Source organism: Typopeltis vanoorti, chromosome 5 (genome assembly GCF_054136105.1).
Source record: "Typopeltis vanoorti isolate ZY-2024b chromosome 5, IOZ_Tvanoo_1.0, whole genome shotgun sequence".
NCBI lineage: Eukaryota > Metazoa > Arthropoda > Arachnida > Uropygi > Thelyphonidae > Typopeltis > Typopeltis vanoorti.
Genome location: NC_143553.1, coordinates 85,503,116 through 85,519,251, shown reverse-complemented (window position 1 = coordinate 85,519,251; position 16,136 = coordinate 85,503,116). Strand labels below are relative to the sequence as shown.

Genomic DNA, 16,136 nt, shown 5'->3' with positions numbered 1-16,136 from the left:
GAGGAACTTGTTTTTCTCTGTTTGTTCAAGTATTTTTCAGCAACCAAGTGATTTGGTGAGCTGATTTAGCCACTTTTGCGATGTTCCCACTAAACTTCAACTCCCTATCCAACAACACTCCCAAATCCCTGGCTTCATCAATCTCCTGGAGTATGGTTCCACCAGTGTGATATACTGCTGCTAATCTTTTCACCCCCAAAATGCATAACCTTACACTTTGCCACATTAAATCGACATCCATTTTCCTTAGCCCAGTCCTCCAAACTATCCAAATCATCTTGCAAAATTTTGACATCTTGTGCACTCACTATTGCCCTACCTAAAATTGCATCATCAGCAAACAAGTGAACACTTCCTCTCAGATCCTTTGCTATATCGTTAATGAACAAATTGAAAAGTAGTGGTCCAAGAACAGAACCCTGCAGCACGCCACTAGTCACAAGCTGTCTTTTGGACTCTACTTCTGAATAACTCACTCTATGATATCTCTCCATCAACCACCCTCCTATCCATCTCACCAGCCCTATATCCCTCCCCATATGCTGCAGTTTACTGATTAGAATTCCATGTGGTATCCTGTCAAAGGCCATAGCAAGGTCCAGTAGAATCACTGTAAACCCATTACCCTTATCCAGTTCAGCCGTCACTGTGTTATAAAACGTGAGCACGTTACTGAGACATGATCTACCTTTCACAAAATCATGTTGTTTGTCCCCAATACAGTATCCCATTTTCATCTATCCAATCCTGTATTTTTCTATTGACTAATTTCTCCAAGACCTTGACAACGATTCCTGATATGCTAATCGGTCGGTAATTTAAAATAGCAGTCTTGGAACCTCCTTTATGCAGTGGAACTATTTTCCCTTCTTTCCACCCCCTCGGGACTAATCCAGACCCGAGACTCAAAGTAAACAAAATGGTCAAGGATACTAACATTTCTTTAGCCGCTTCACATACGACACGAGCTGGTATACCATCCAATCCCACAGATGTATTGACATTGAAGTTTTGTAATAGAACTACTCACCTCCACTTCATTCACCAACACTTCCCGTATAATCTATTGGTTCATTCATTCCTGCAATGGCACCACCTGGATGATATATTCTTGCAAAGTACTCGCTCAGAAATTCAACTATATCAACTGATTCGGTTACATCCCTACCATCGACATTCTTTAAAATCATTCTGCCATATACATTTTTCTTTTACTTGCAACATATCGAAAAAACTATTTGGGATTCTCTTTTGCCAGAATGCCTAATGTTCTTTCATAATCCATTTTTACTTTTCTTACCACACTGGTTACTCTTCTGGCCTGCTCTTTTTACCGTTCATGTGCCTGTCGATTACCTTTCTCCTTAAATTCCCTCCATAGTTGTTTCTTTTTTTGCAGCTCAAGCTTAATGGTGTTGTTCATCCATTTAACCCTTACTTGATTTATTATTCGGACTCTAGGTATACAGTCAGCCATTGCCTCATGCAAACACTTCCTAACCGCCTGCCATGCACTATCACCATCTAGCCCTTGCAGTTTTACATGCCATGGCACTGAACCAATCAAGCTCCTCAGCTGGTCATACTTACCAGCCCGATAATTCTACATGTACCCTGTCTTAATTGTATTAACTATATTTGAGACATTTTCTTTAAAATGAGATGCCAATGCAAATATGCTTGCTACTTGAATTCGCAATAAAAAAGCGAACATGGTTTTACAGTTTTACATTTGTTTAGAAAAAAAAAGTTTATTCTCAAATGTAAGTCAATAATATGACCTAAAACTAGATGCATGAAATAATTTGGCAACGAGAACATTACTTTCCACAGAGCGCGTAGACTATAAGTTTGGATGTGTCTTCATTAAAGAATTAAATTACTCAGTCTTTGGCAGAATTAAATTAAATTACTCAGTCTTAGAATTACCCTTCTTAGGGTTACTCTTCCAGAAAGTTTTTTTACAAGGTAACTTAAGAAAATCGATGATAAATGATAGTAATGGCCGGAACGAATGATTTAAAAGGTGAAATATTTGCTATGAGAGAGGATTTGAAAGAATTACTAGCGGTAGCAAAAGGAAAGAGTGAGCGAGTTAAGATAGTTAGTCTGTTTCCGTATCTGAGAGGAACTGTTCATTTAATTGCTGATGATGCAAAGTTGGGTAGAGCAATAGTAAATGTACACGATGTCAAAATTTTGCAGGATGATTAGGATAGATTGGCAGTCTGGGATAATGAGAATGGATGTCAGTTTAATGTAGCAATGTGTAAGGTTATGCATTTTGAGGTGAAAACATTAGCAGCAGTATATCACTTTGTTGGAACTATACTCCAGAGGTTGACGAAGCCAGAGATTTGGGTGCGTTGGGAGATAGGGAATTGAAGTTTAGGGGTAACGTAGCAAAAGTGGCTAAATCAGCTCATCAGTTCACTTGGTTACTGAAGAATACTTTGACGAGCAGAGATAAGCAAGTTATCATTCCTCTTTATCGAGCCTTCATAAGACCCGTCTTGACAACTGTGCACAAATATGGGTGCCAGGGTTTCTCGGTGATGAAGATCCAGAGGCTAGTGACTAAGATGGTAGCAGGTCTATGGAATGAACCTTACGAGAACAGGTTGAAGGTTTGTGGGTTACAGAAATTAGTTGATAGGTGGAAAAGGGGGTGATATGATTGAGACATTGAAATGACTGAAGGGTTTTTACAAGATTAATTCAGAGGACATTTTTCAGAACAGGTTTGGTGGCTGGAGGACTAGGGGCCATCCATGAAAACTGAGAAAGAGTGTAGTTAGCAAGGGTGTTATAACTAGGTTTTTTACTTGGAGAGTGGTGAATGAGTGGAATAAGCTGCCAGATTTTGTTGTGGCTGTAAATGAGTTCAAAGCAAAGTAGGATAGATATTGTACGAATGCCGAATAGTTGTTCCTCCCTCGATGAGTCTAAGGCCTCCTTGCAGTTTCCCATAATAATAATAATAATAATAATAATAATAATAATAATAATAATAATAATAATTTTTTAGAGTTTAATACTTTATTTTGTCTCAGATGAATTGCATACATATGACATAAAATTTAAGCAATGATATTAAATTTTCTTTCATGTGATTCAAGAACAATTTCTAATTAATATCATTATAATTTGCATAATGTGCAAATGCTATAACAGAATAATTCATGTATTATTAGTAACAATTATAATACCACACTAATTTACGTGTACTATTGTTAAAGTTGACATTGCAATGTAAAATGTAACATTGCATGTTGAAATTTAAAGTTTTTTTTCAAAGTTTGACAAAATATGATAATATATATACATACGTGCATAATATGATCATTCATATGAATAATATTTAAATATGTTTAATATCAATAATTTTTTTAACTGTAATACCATTTTTTTACCATCATACAGGGTATTGAAACATATACAATGAAACATGCTATTACAATTTCTGTTCAGTACAAAATGTAGAGTAGAGTGATTTTTTTAAATATAAACCTACATTTTTATTTATTTATTTATTTTTCAGTATCAATATCATAGCTTATTTTTATGCAGCCTATTTACATATACACATTTAATTTTTGGGGGTGCTTATGGGTCAAACCTGTATAACTGAGAGGAGACCTCCACATAGCCTTTAAAGGAATGCAGAGAACCGACCAGGGCTTCTGACCTAATGTCCAATCCTCACCTTCTCGTGGTGCACTCTGGTGGGTATCTACCTGTATACTGAACGAAAGAAGATGGGCTGGCAATTTGGGATTTAGCCGACCAAATTGTATTCTTATTGGCTTAAACAAATATAGAAAATCATGGTACAAAATAACAACATTTCATGCCGGCTGGGGCATCGCCCGGTTAAACAAGACCCCCGTTGTTTTCGCCAGGGTACCAAGGCAAACAGCAAAAAGTCAGCTACTGAAACAAATCTGAAAGCACATTCCAACTCAACATCACCAGAGTTAAAGATCGGTACTATCAACATAAGAAGTCTGAATGGCAAAGAAATGGAGCTAGCTGAGGATTAAGATAAGTACCAGATCGACATAATAGGGGTGACTGAAACAAAAAAGGCAAAAACTGGTGAGATCTTTCTGAACAATAAATACAAAATGTTATATTCAGGAAATGACAATCAAGGAAAAGAAGGAGTAGCCATAGTATTCAACACAAAATAAGAGACTAATCTTCTTGAATGGCAGGCAGTCTCAAGTAGAGTGATGTGGACAAATAATAGAATGGGGAATTGGAAAATGAGACTTATTTGTGTCTATGGTCACACAAAAGGTTCTACTGAGGTAGAAGTGGAGGAATTTTTTGATGCTTTAGAAAAAGCAACTGACACAATGAAAAAGGAAAAGTTGGTCTTTGTTGGGGATGTAAATAGCAGAGTTCGAAATGATTGTCAGACATACAAAAATATTTTGGGAAAATTTGGAGAAAAGAGCAAAAGCCAATAATAATGGCAACTACCTGTTGGATTTCTGCTCGGGACATGGACTGGTTACTACTAACACCATGTTCCAACATACAAATGTGCACAAACTGACATGAAGAGAAGAGATAAGGAATAAGAAAAGTCTCATTGACTATGTTATTGTTGATAGTGATGTTTTCTCCCTGATGTAGGACACCAGAGTGTAAAGAGGATTTGAAATTGAAAGCGCTCACTATTTAGTCTTGAGCAGAATAAAATTGGATTTCATATTGAAAAGAATAACATGTAAGAAAGTTTTAAAACAATTAAAAGTTGAGCAGGTCTCAGATGTGAACTGTAGACTAATATATACAAACATTATTCAAGAAAAAAATGAAAGAGTTTGAGAACAGGAATCAAACCTTGGAGATTCAGTGGCAAGCTCTGAAGAAAACATTGACTGATTCAGTCAAAGAGGCATGTGGTGAGGTTGTCTGCAAGGATAGAAAAATCAGAACTCCATGGTGGTCACAGGAAGCTAAAGAGGCAGAGAAGGAAAAGAAGAAAGTATATCAAAAGTTCCTGGCAAATAAGTCAGCTTGTGCTCTTAGAGAATACAGAGCCAAATGTAAGAAAGCTCAACACTGTGTAAAACTAGCGAAACAAAAGTCATGGGAGGACTTTGGCAAGAACATGGAAAATAAATATCAAGAAGGCGGCAAAATATTCGTGTGAGGGGGGGGGGGAGAAACAGGAATTGCTCTAATTTTCATTCTCGATATAATATTTATATAGCGCCTGTTTCAGCTCTCTGTATGTTCCTAGGTTTCTCTCGTCGAACGGCAGTTTGTTTATCACATCAGGTATGTAGAAGTTTCGGGTGGCTTTGCCATGGTGATTCTTGTACTTATACGTTATGTAGTTTGTTGACTATGGTCTTGTTATGTGATATGTTGTTCTGGTTACTCTATAGGTTGGGCTGTAGTAATGTTTTAACATTACTGTGTAGTGGCATAAGTGTTTCACCTTAAATATTTTGTGTTATGTCTGTGCTTCCTGTATAAGTGCATAAGTGTCCATGCTTCCTGCATAATAATAATAATAATAATAATAATAATAATAATAATAATAATAATAATAATAATAATAATAATTGTTGCTTTTGGTTCTTTGGGAGACATTTCTCATTTCTTCCTTGAAGCTTTGCAGAGCTTATCTGAGGATGATAATAGATGGCAGTGGTTTCGTGGTTATGTTTCCATACTGGTCGCAAGCCAGGTGTTGATTTTACTGTTTATGGGGTACGTTCTTGGAAGACTATAACTGATTTTGCACAGTTTTACTTTATTTTTGCAAGTAGGGTTGGATTTGGACATGGTGTGTCCAAATCCAAGATTTGTCATAGGTTTGTGTGTGTGAGGGGGAGAGAGAGAGAGAGAGAGAGAAAAATACTAACAACAACAACTCATTACCATACAAAAATATATAGTGCTAGAGTCAGGAATCACCAGATGATGACAACGGTCTCTCGTACTCTCTTCTCTAGATACTTATGAAAATGTTTGATAGTCTTGGACTATCGATGCTAAGGATAGTGATTAGCTGTAAAACAGTCTTTAAAAGTTAGTTAAGGGAGAATAGTCTTCCCTGCACCCTTTTGAGGAATAACATGTATTTGTAGGTTTTTTGAAGGGGAGAGAAGGGAGGTAAAAAAAGGAAAATAATTATTTGTGTTCGTTATGATACCTTATATATTTCTGTAGAATAATTTCACTAATTTCTGTTGATTATTAATTATGATTTGTTATTCTATAGGGCTTCTTGGAGAGCACATTGTGAAGACAAAAATGTAACAAAATACTTATCTGAGTGTCATCTGTAATTTCAGGATATAAATAGAGAAATTTTATAATTGGCATAAAGCAGAATGTCGAATTATGACTTATAAATTGCATAAACTGAAATAAATATATAAAAAAAAATCTTGTAAGATTTTTCTTACTCATCTCTCTATCACTGTCTGATACTTATAGTATTAGATATCATATATTGACAGGAACAATTTTAAGAAGTTTGCAAGTGCAAATTATTATTATTATTATTACCTGACACCTCCAGGGAGTTCAAGGACTCATCGAGGGAGGGCACCTACTCTACAACTTTCAGTTTCCACCACTGACAATCTACCAATTACAACGAACCGTAACTGTCATCATCATCATCTACCGCCCACCATCACCACCACTAGTATTTTCACAGACAATCACAAACATCCATTCCAACGGCGGGATTCGAACCTGTAGCCTTTTCACTGGAGAGCGGATAAGCTAACCACTCGGCCAACTGCACTAGCATAAAATTCCTGTCGTCACGACGAGAATTGAATTTAGTCCTTTTCCAATCGAAGGGCGCAACGTATCAGCGTTCTTCGAATTGCGATACAGAGGCACTAGATGAGCAGAAAACTGATAGATAACTTTAACACCTGTGGAAGAGTTCCAGAAATATTTGAGAGGGAAAAAATCCCGGAATTAACATGCTGAAATTTGTTCAACAAATCCAGAAAAGCCAGTATGCAATTAACAGAAATTTAAAAAAAAACCTCTTAGTGGCAGTAGTCAGAATAATGTATAGAGTATTATGGATAATTAAAGAGATTTCTTTAATACACGTAGGCAAAAGAAGTTTATTAATAAGTTTACATAAACTAAAAAAAAAAAGGTAGGAAAATAAAGAATTTCAAAAGACACCAGCCATAAGCTAAATGTGAATCAGTACAATAGTCACAATGATGATGATACATCATTTTTTTTTTTTTTTTGGCAATGACAAAGTTTATTATCCTTATTATAATGTACAGCATAATTCCAAATATACAATGAGGTATAACTGTTACAGTTTCACTACATATATTCAGTACACATTAATGTTAATAAAGGTTAAGACAAAAGTATTCAGTACACGCTGTTAAGTAAAACGTTAATAGTAATGACGACGACGACAACGATGATGATAATAATAATAATGTTTGACAAGGGTTATTATCAAACAGAGTATTTACATATATACAATGAAACATATTATTATATTTTCTGTACAGTACAAAGATTCACTACAAAATATAGAATACGTTTAGTTTTTATAAATATACATGCTAAATATTTATTCACGGTATTTTCATACGGCCTGTGTAGCTCAGTAGAAGTGGCACTTACATCCTTTGAGATAAATTTTTAAAAATTCGAAAACACGAAACGCCAGCTTATGCATAGCATTGGTTGATTTCCAGAAATCATTGGACTCTTTGCCGCATAGCATGGATTATAAAATGTTTAGAAATTTTTGGAGTAAGTAAAAACATCACCTAACAGCTGTCGTGCTCACTTGGAAAATTCAGTTAATAATCAATGGAGATAATCTGAGTAGAGTAAACATTAAGAAAGGAATTATTCAATCACTATCATCTCTATTGTTCATCCTATCACTAATTCTTCTGACATTAATTCTAAAGAAAACTAGGTTTCGATATCCAACATCAAAGGAAGCAGGGAAAATATTTCATTTGTTATACATGGTTGACCTCAAGCTATTTGGAAACTCATCCAATGAAAATGAGATACTGCTCATTGCAGTCTGAATCTTCAGTGAAAACATTTATATGGACCTTGGACATAAAAAATGTGAAACACTTCCCTAGTTCGAGGGGAAATAACAGGCATCAAAGCAATTACATTTGTAGATAGAACGAAAATTAAAAACTTGCACAGCTCGAATCCTCTAAATTCCTAGCAACTTTTGAAGTAGACAACATTTTAAGTTCAGAAGTCAAAACGAAAACAGTATGCGATTATCTCAAAAGAATTAGAAAAGTTCTACAGTCAATCTGAATGAGGGAAACAGTGTAACAACCACTGACCCTCCTGTAATGAAATACGTAGCAGTGGTAATTGACTGAATACCAAACGATTTGGATGCACTTGATCTTAAAACACAAACATTAATGACAGTGAATGATGCCTTGCACTCACGAGTGATGTGGATTGGTTATACATAGCCAGGAAAAGTGGAGAATGTTGTCTTTTGCAAGTAAAGTGAACAGTAGAAGCAGAAATTTGAGCGTTGAATGATTACATCAATGAAAATACAGAAAATATATTAATTAAAGCTTACATAGAAAAAGTAGAGAATGTTGTAGATAATAAAATCAGTACAAGGAGAGAGAGAAATAGCAAAATGATCAGAAAGTTCGGAAAAGAAAGCACTAATGGTGAATATTTGATAATTATCGAAGGAAAAATTGAGAGTGGTTTAACTGAACAACGGCTCAGCACGGCAAAAAAGACACAGGAGGTCTGATACTTGCTGCTCAAGAACAAGCAGTACAAATGAATGCATTAAAGGTGAACATTGAAAAGATCTGTAACGATAGTAAATGCCGACTGTGTAAAGATAAAGAAGAGACAGTGGACCATCTAATTACTTCTTGCAGCAAGACTGTCCATACATGCTATAAAGAAATGGATAAAAGGGTAGCAAAAGCTGTACACTGGAGCTTCTCCAGGAAATATGGTTTCCCAACTTGTAAAATCCCTTAAGAACACAGTCGAAAAGATTATCTAAAATGAAAATGAAAAGATTGTAGCCAATCGAAGAGCAGCATGTGCAGTGTTTATTGATGTGGCAATACCAGGGGACAGTAATTTAGGAAAACAATGCATGAAAAAACTGACCAAATATAGGAATCTAGAGGTTGACTTTGGAGTAAGAGCACAGGAGCGCTAGGAGCATGGGTGTGTAGTCGGGCAAGGGCGACGCCTTGGTACTTTTTTTAAAACTATCAAAATTTTTAGATTCATAATAATAATAATAATAATAATAATAATAATAATAATAATAATAATAATAATGCCACACTTCGTGCTCTGGATTTTTGTTTCCAAGGTAGAACCCTGGCACTATTTCTTTTAGGACTACACCCCCTGGCTAAGAGCAAACCCAGAACATTTATGAACTATCTGGAAAAGTCGAATCTCTCAAATATAGCACCATTTCAACTCCAAAAAACTGCACTTTTAAGAACGTCTCACATTTCACGACGATTTCCTAGACCAATTAATAAGGCTCCATTTGAACTCATTTGCAAGTGAAGATTTCATTATTATTATTATTATTATTATTATTATTATTATTATTATTATTATTAGAGGCCTGTGTAGCTCAGTGGAGGTGGCGCTTGCGTCCTCTGCGCTTGGTCGCTTGAAGTCAGACTTAAGTTCAAGTCTAGTCTCTGACTGGAGGAACCTTTTCTAAGCCTTTCTTCGACCGATTCCCGAGTTAGTCGATCTCTGGCACGGACAAGCTGGTTTTTCCTCCCGGAAACTCGGGTTTTTCATCCCGTAAACTCAAGAAAATCGACCGTAGTACCCACATTATGTCAGACAGTAACATATCTTGTTAGGGTTAGGTACCAAGAGATGGCAGCACTTGCTTGCCAGCCTCTTCATCGGTGCTGCTATAATTAGTGATAGACATGGGCCAGCTATCTGTGATTGGCTATCGGTGGAGATTGAACTTCCCACTCAGTCTCCAAAAGCTAGATAGGGTTAAAAGGCCTCGCCTACTCCCTATAAGGGAATAAAAGGCGTTAGCTGATTTATTTATTTATTTATTTATTATTATTATTATTATCTGAGACCTCCGGTAACTCAATAAGGGAGGCTATACATCACCCTTACCAGCTATCATACTTTTTCTTAAACTCATTCACATTAGATGCACTCATCACTTCAACAGTCAAACTGTTCTCCTCACTCGCTGCTCTTTGAGAGAAAAATCTAGTCCTTACCCCTTTTTTAATCGCTAATAAACATGATTTCCACCGATGTCCGTGTTTTATTGTTTTATCCCCACCCTCTATATCATGAAAAATTTCATCAGACATATCCAGTAACACCCATTCATAGGTTTATAGGCTCAGTCACATCACTCCTCTTTCTTCTGTTAACAAGAGTATGCAGAGAACGTACTCTCAATCTGACATTATAATATGCATTCCATAATCGTGATATAATCTTTGTGACTCTTCCTTTCCACAACCTCTTTATCTCTGCTGAACCGAAGATACTAAATCTGTGCACAGTAGTCAATGTGCAGTCTTATCGAGGCCTCGTGAAGAGATATAAAATGACTTCTGTTTGTCAATACCATGATCTTGTCAATGTTGGTCACAACGTTGCAATTATCCTCTGAGTTTTTGCACTGTGACTTTGAGTTTCAAATTCCTATCCATCATAATGCCAAGATCTCTAGATTCATCAGTTTCTTCTAGCATAATCCCACTAATATAATATGCTGTTGAATATCTCATCACGCCAAAGTGCTTAACTTTACACTTACTAACATTGAATTTATAGCCATTGTCATTTGTCCACAGACTGCTCAAATCATTCTGTAAGTGCTGGATATCATTATCACCCCTGCTTATCTTTGCGTCACCGGCAATCAACGTAACATCTCCTGTCAGATCATTTCCATTATCATTAGTATTTAGATTGAACATGATGATGATGAAATATCGAAAATAATATCAGCCAAGCATACGCTTCTAAATTATAGGCGGCTTCCTTTTCAACAGAACACTTGACTCACTTTCCTTAAGATGTGTGAACTCAGTCAATCGATACTCGCGCCATCTATAATCAATAAGAGTCCTCACACGTGTGTTGAACTTTATTAAATTTGCGGTTTATTTCTTTTCCGCGATAATTTGTAACAGAGTAAGTTCACTAAAAAGTAAATCTAAATGGGTAAAGAAGCCTTAGGTATTACCGATTTTATAAAAGACTTTTATTATGATCAGTTTAAATGGTAAGTTCAATTACTGTTTTCGCCCTCTAGATTGTCAGGTTGGTTGCACATCCCTTGCAATTTGTATTGGGCATATTTTTCTGGAGTGTAGTCTGCAACGCAATGCGCTTTAGTATTTTTTATGAACTGTTTAGTCTACTGAGCTGTTACATATGGAGAATTTTTCCTTAAAAAGCACCCTTCCATGAGGGAATTTTTTTTTTTTTTTTTTTTAAATAGAAACTGAACTTGAGTTAGGTCAACGCATACGGAGATAATAACGATTTTCCTCCGGTAGTACTTGGCTCCATTAAAAAAAAAAGTTTGCTTTTTATGATATGTAATTGATATTTTAGCCCATTTATGCTAAGAGCAGCTTGAATTTAATTCATAACCAAAGCATTAGCTGTAAAGCAGAGTATTTTAATAATAAGATTTAATAATAAGATGTTACACAATTTCACTACTTCTATATGAGAGATATGACTTCTGCATTACTTCAACCATTGTATTCATTCTGGGTCTGGCTTTTACTGGTGGCCATTATCGGGTACTTTCAGTGGATGCTTTGCCCTTGGAGATAAATGGTTCTGGATGATGGAGGTTGATGTTTTTGTCTTCCACTGGGCGGAGCTGGGGCTTCTGCAGGTTTTTGTCTGGCAGAACCATTGCTGAGATTAATGGAGTGTAATGAGTTATATGATGTTTTGGGTCACTTTGAGGTTAGAGTGATCTGAATGATTGCCTAGTTTTTGGAGAAGACCTTTTACTTATACAAAGGTCAAAACTGGTCTGGGTAGTGGTCTTTCCCAAAATGTATAGTATTATACACACCTGACAAAATGTGTGCTTTGCATTATGAGATACTAAAGCATTAATTTGATGTCATTAGCCTCTATATACAAATACCCTAGTTGTGAAGATACTTCACATGCAAACTTTATTTGCTTACACTTGGATAAAGGATTAAATAAGAATATAATTTTTTAGCATCTTGAATTTAATTGGCAGCTTCTTAACATAGTAAGTCATTATCACCCAACAGTAGTCCAGTGATATTTTATAATGGTAATGCATAACATGAGAAATTGTGCATCACACCTACTGTGAATGAGTAGAAATTGAGAAGTATATTGGAATAACATTACAATGGCATGTTTTGTTACTAATTGCCCTCTTTTTTTCAGAGTGAAGAATTTTTAGGAACCTGTGGAGCATTTTAGATAAGTGTACTAGGTGGATTTGCAGTTTGTACATGATCAATATTCAGAAGTAAAGTAACACCTGAAACAACATAAACTAATTTCTTAGATGCTGAGGAGGAGACAGCACATGGCAAGAGAAAAAATGAAGGTTAAAGTTATAATTTTTCTTTATTTCCACATATAAAAAGAGGTATATAACTGTTTGAATTATGGGTAGGTTGGATAGTTCAGAAACTCTTCACTAATGATAAACATGGAATATTTTCAAGCTATTTCGGGCCCCCACTATGTAGGGCAGTGGCATCATATCCTATCCTATCCTGTCCTGTCAGGTGTCTTCTTCCTCCAGGAGATTGACTACCATGTGTCTCCACCATGTCCTATTCTGCACCTCTCTGCTGCATTCCTCATATGAGAGATACGTCCAGTCTTCTATATTTTTCATCCACTCCAGTCATCTTCCTCTCTTTCCCTCAACAGTTCCTTCGTGAAGTGTCCTTTAGGCAGTTATGTCTCAGAATATGTCCAAAATATCTTACTTTTCTCTTTTTAATTTCTTTCATCAGGCTCCTGTTTATGCCTCCCACCTCTAGTACCTCTTCATTTGTCTTTCCATGATATTCTCATAATTCTTCGCAGCATCCACATTTCAAAGGCCTCCAGATTTTTCACACTCAGATTGGAGAGTGTCCATGTCTCTACTCCATATAATAATGTAGACCATATGTAGCATTTGGAGATTCTTAGTCTTGTTTTCAGATTTGATTCTCTAGATGTTAGTAGATTTTTCATCCTGTTGAAAGTTGGCCTTGCAATTTCAATCCTTTTTCTAATTTCATCTTCTGTCCTGCCATTTTCTGTGATCAAGTGTCCGAGGAATATGTATTTTTGCACCTGTCCTAATTTATTTCCTTTTATATTGATGCATATTTTTGGTATTTTCTTTTCTCTTGAAATTATCATGATTTTTGTCTTTTTAAAGTTGAAACTGAGGCCATACTGTTTGCTATACTTGAGGTTTCATCTATAAGAGTTTTGAGGTCTTATTTGTTTTCAGCTAGAAGAACCGTGTCATCTGCATATCTTAGGTTATTAATATTTCTGCCCCCTACAGTGATTCCTTTGAGGTTACTAATTTTATTAAATATTTCTTCTGTGTACAGGTTAAAGAGAATCGGAGAAAAGACACAGCCTTGTCTCACACCTTTCTGAACTGGGAATTCTTCTGAGGTCTCTCTATTTATTCTCAAAGATGCAGTCTGTTTCCAGTAAAGATTAGTTAATAGCCTAATGTCTTTTCCATCCATGCCTATTTTTGAAAGGATTTCAATTAATTGTTCATGTTGGACATTGTCGAATGCCTTTTTGTAATCTGTAAAGCAGAGGTACACATCTTTTTGTTTTTCTAGATATCTTTCTATGATGATTCTGACATTGAAAATACCTTATCTTGTACCTACATTTTCCTTGAAGCCACTTTGTGTATCATTTATTTCTATGTTTATTTTTCTTTTATTTCTTTTAAGAATAACGTATAGGAGGACTTTTGATAGTTGACTGATCAGGCTGATTGTCCTGAACTCTTCGTATCTTGTAGCTTTTGTTTTTTTGGGAATTGGAACGAAAATTGAGTGATTAAAATCTTTGGATAGAAATCCAGTCTCGTATATTTTATTGCATAATTTTGTTAGAAATTTCAGTCCTCTTTCATCGAGAGCTCAACCATTCTGCCAAGATGTTATCTATTCCTGCAGCTTTATGTGGTTTTAGTTTTCTGGCGGCATTTTCAACTTCACAGAGTAAAATGGATGGTCCTTCTAAATCAGTCTGTTCAGGAATATCATTTCTTTGTTGTTCATATAATTTCCCTGTGTATTCAATCCATCTTTCCATGATTAATTTTTTATTCATTAGAATATGGTCTCTTGAGTCTCTAATGACACTTACATGGTTTGCTGTATTTGTCCTGCTTGTCATTTCTCTGATCTTTTGATGCATTTCTCTGCTTCTGTGTTTTCTATCAAGATTTTCTATATCTATACATTTATATTTAATCCATTCCTCTTTGGCTTTCCTGCATTCTTTTTTTATTTCTTTATTCATGCTTTTATATTCGGGTTTGTTCTTTAACTTTTTTCTTTGTTCCATCAATGTCAGTATTTTTTCATTCATCCAAGGTTTATTCCTTTTCCTTTTTAATTGCGGGAGTGTATTTTTGGCTGCTTCATTGATGCTATTCTTGAATGTTTGCCAGATCATGTTAATTTCATCAATCTTAGATGTCTATTTCTGTGCGAGTTGTGGTGTCAGACTTGTTAAGGGATTTTGTGAATTCTTTTATAAAGCAGTCTTTAACTTCGTGATTGTTAAGTGAGTCTGAATTATAAGTTTTTCTTATGAATGGTTGGCTTGGTATCTTAAGTTTTATTTTGATTTTTGCAATCACTGGGTTGTGTTCCGATCCTATGTCTGCTCCAGGATATGTTTTTGTTTGTGTTATTGTATTTCGGAATCTTTTTCTTATTATTATATAATCAATTATTATGAGTCTTTTGACTCCATGGAAGCCTGAATAATAATAATTATATAGTCAATTTGGTTTCTATAGATGTCCCCAGGGCTTTTCCAGGTATATAGTCTTCTGGGAGGATGTTTAAACAGTGTGTTGGCAATTATTAGGTCATTGGGTTCACAGAATTGAATTAATCTTTCATTTCTGATTCCAAGCCCTTGGTTTCCCATGCAAAATGAGATTTTTTCTGAGCCCACTTTTGCATTTATGTTGCCCATCATTATAATAACATCATCTGACTTAGCACTGGAGATTGCAGTTTGAATGTCTTCATAAAATTGTTCCAACTCTTCATCTGGATGATCTTGGGTTGGTGCATATGCTTGGATAATATACAGGTTGAATGGTTGTGCAGTTATTTTGGCTGTTATGATTCTGTCATTTATGGGCCAATATCCCTGTAGAGATTTTGCAATTCTATTACTTAAGACAAGCGCTACTCCATTAAGCTGTAAGTCACTGCCAGAGTAGATTATAGTGTGATTTTTTTTTTTCCCTTCTTATTATGCCTATATCTGTCCACCTCACTTCACTGATACCTGCAATATCGGCCTTCATCACTTCTAATTCCTGGAGTAGGTTATCTAATTTGCCTGCCTCGTAGGGTGTTCTGACATTCTCTGTTTTCAAGAGATGGCTCCTGGTTTTCAGACAAGGGACATCTGAGAATATCCTCCCTGGAGGGTTTGGGATATTATCTTCATACACTACCTTAGTAGTTCTTGTCTTACAATTGCTGGTTTCAAGCTCTTCTTCCCTGTGGCTATAAGAGCTGATGGTTGCAGGGGTCTCAACCATATCTCTAACTTCATATTGTGACATGGTGTGTTTCATGGTTGACAATGGATAAATAAGTGGTGAGGCTCCGATCTCTTCCACAACGGCTGGCCACAAGTCCCTTAGATGTCAGGAGTGTGCCCTCGATGTGCTGCGCATCTTGCTGTCATGCCATTGATCAGTCAGTGTTGATTCTTCAGCAATCTTGACCATTCTATACTTCGTGCACATAAAGGGTGACATTCCCTATTTACAGCATTATTTATTGCTGATACCCTCACTTAGTTTAGTCCGCCAGCCGAGG

The 16,136-nt window shown here is 35.8% G+C and overlaps 1 long non-coding RNA gene across 1 annotated transcript in view; it reads left to right on the top strand.

Moving 5' to 3' along the window:
- Positions 1-11,125: 11,125 nt before the first annotated feature.
- The window catches only part of LOC150106610 (uncharacterized), a 45,330-nt gene continuing 40,319 nt past the window's right edge, over positions 11,126-16,136 (top strand). The window contains exon 1 of the long non-coding RNA XR_016548319.1: positions 11,126-11,299. This is a non-coding gene — a long non-coding RNA (uncharacterized LOC150106610). The remainder of the gene's footprint in view (positions 11,300-16,136) is intronic.